Source organism: Cyprinodon variegatus, unplaced genomic scaffold (assembly GCF_000732505.1).
Source record: "Cyprinodon variegatus isolate N-32 unplaced genomic scaffold, C_variegatus-1.0 Scaffold555, whole genome shotgun sequence".
NCBI classification, from domain to species: domain Eukaryota; kingdom Metazoa; phylum Chordata; class Actinopteri; order Cyprinodontiformes; family Cyprinodontidae; genus Cyprinodon; species Cyprinodon variegatus.
Genome location: NW_015151008.1, coordinates 166747 through 168478, shown reverse-complemented (window position 1 = coordinate 168478; position 1732 = coordinate 166747). Strand labels below are relative to the sequence as shown.

General features: G+C 46.4%; 1 protein-coding gene across 1 annotated transcript in view; it reads right to left on the bottom strand.

Moving 5' to 3' along the window:
* LOC107095551 (poly [ADP-ribose] polymerase 4-like) overlaps positions 1-1085 on the bottom strand; it is a 5788-nt gene extending 4703 nt beyond the window's left edge. The window contains exon 1 of the mRNA XM_015391688.1: positions 996-1085. The gene's annotated coding sequence lies outside the window, so the exon portion shown is untranslated. The remainder of the gene's footprint in view (positions 1-995) is intronic.
* Between the last annotated feature and the right edge of the window lie 647 nt (positions 1086-1732).

The window sequence follows — 1732 nt, the reverse complement described above, 5'->3', positions numbered from 1 at the left end:
AACTTTTAAACCCTGCGGTTTCGTTATACAGTGTGAGCTGCAGCTACGTGTAATGATTGAAAAATGTTGCTCGGTGTTTGCCTGCTTTATAAGGTGAAGAGGTCAGCAGGTTTGGCTGAGGAGGTCAGTGAAGCTCTCAGCTGGGTTATGTAGGGCATAAAGTGAAGTAAATGGATGAGCTCTGAGTCACGTATGATAAGGTTGGCGTTGATTTTTATCTGAGGAACAGGATAAACTGGGAGGCTGGGATGAAGATTAATCCGAGGCAGAGATGAACTAATGCCTGGTTATTCACTATGGGCTGAACGGAGAGAGGGTCCGCCTACAACCTGTCCTCTTCTAGTTTGACTGACATCGATAAACCCTCAGTTTTTTCAGAACCACATTAAAACCATTAAAACTTCCGCGGCGTGCAGGTGGCGCAGTGGTTAACGCAAACACAACCCATGTACGGAGGTCTTAGTCCTCGACGCGGCTGACCTAGGTTCGAATCCGACCTGTGCTCCTTTGCCACATGTCCCTCCCCCTCTCTTATACACACCCTTTCCTGTCAGCCTGCTGTCAAAAAAGAGCCACTAGTGCCGCAAAAACTCAACAAAAAAAGGAAATTCTTGTGCTCCAACTTCTCCTATTGGAAGACGATATCAGGTCTAGACTTTTGGAACAAATGTCTGGAGAAATGAGAGCTGAATGGAGGCATTTCAGTCCAATGTTTGGAGAAAACCAAGCAGGAATCGGGATCTTCAGGTGCCTGAGTGGACCGTGAACGAGTCTCTTTACCTGACCCAAACACAGATAAAAAACAATCACTGAACCAAAGAGCCGAGTCAGAAACGTTAGACAACCTTAGCTGAGACTTTTCCATCCTTTAGATTAGATCAATCCTGAACAATAGGGCAGGAGGACATGAAGACTTTAAGCCGAGGTCAGATGACATACGGTTAACGTACGTATAACATACGGTTCCAACATTAAAGCAGGTCAGAAAATCTTACTGGGTTCTGCAGCTGGAAGATCTTGGTCCACTTCAGTCTCAGTTCTTCTTGATCCGGCTCCCTGGACCTGAATCATTAAGTAAAAAAGACTCAGTTTCAGCTCATAACATGGAAACCATCAGCTGAGTGCTTATAAAGATGGGCCATGTTGTGTGTCTCAGAACTCACTCTAAAGGTGACGGGTCGACTTGCATCGGTTCCTCTGCAACACCAGAATGTGGTTCCATGATATGAAGTGCAGAAGGAGGAGGAGCCTCAAACATTCGACTTTCCATTCTGCGTCTAATGGCAAGAGGAGCACCTAACATTGGCCTCCTCCTTCCGTGTTTAAGGGGAAGAGAAGCTTCTGACATTCGATCTGTCTCTAAGGGTCTAATAGAAGCAGGAGTAGTTCCTAACATTGGATCTCTCTCTTGATCTCGATCTCTCTCTCCGTGTCTAAAAGAAGCAGGAGGAGGAGGAGCAGCTGCAGACATTCCAGCTTGGATTTGGAGCTTTTCATAGATAGCTGTCGCTCTATTTTGACTGGCAGAAAGAAAAGGTGAAGCAGTTCCACTCAGACCAAAACTGCTTTGGAACCCGGCAGATTGATCTATTAGACCCATATGTTTTCGGACTGTGATAGAGCAAGGAGGAGGAGGAGGAGCTCCGAATGTTTCAGCTCTGCTTTGGAAACTGGCAGGAGGAGGAGGAGGAGGAAGAGCTCCGAATATTACAGCTCTACCTTGGATACTGGC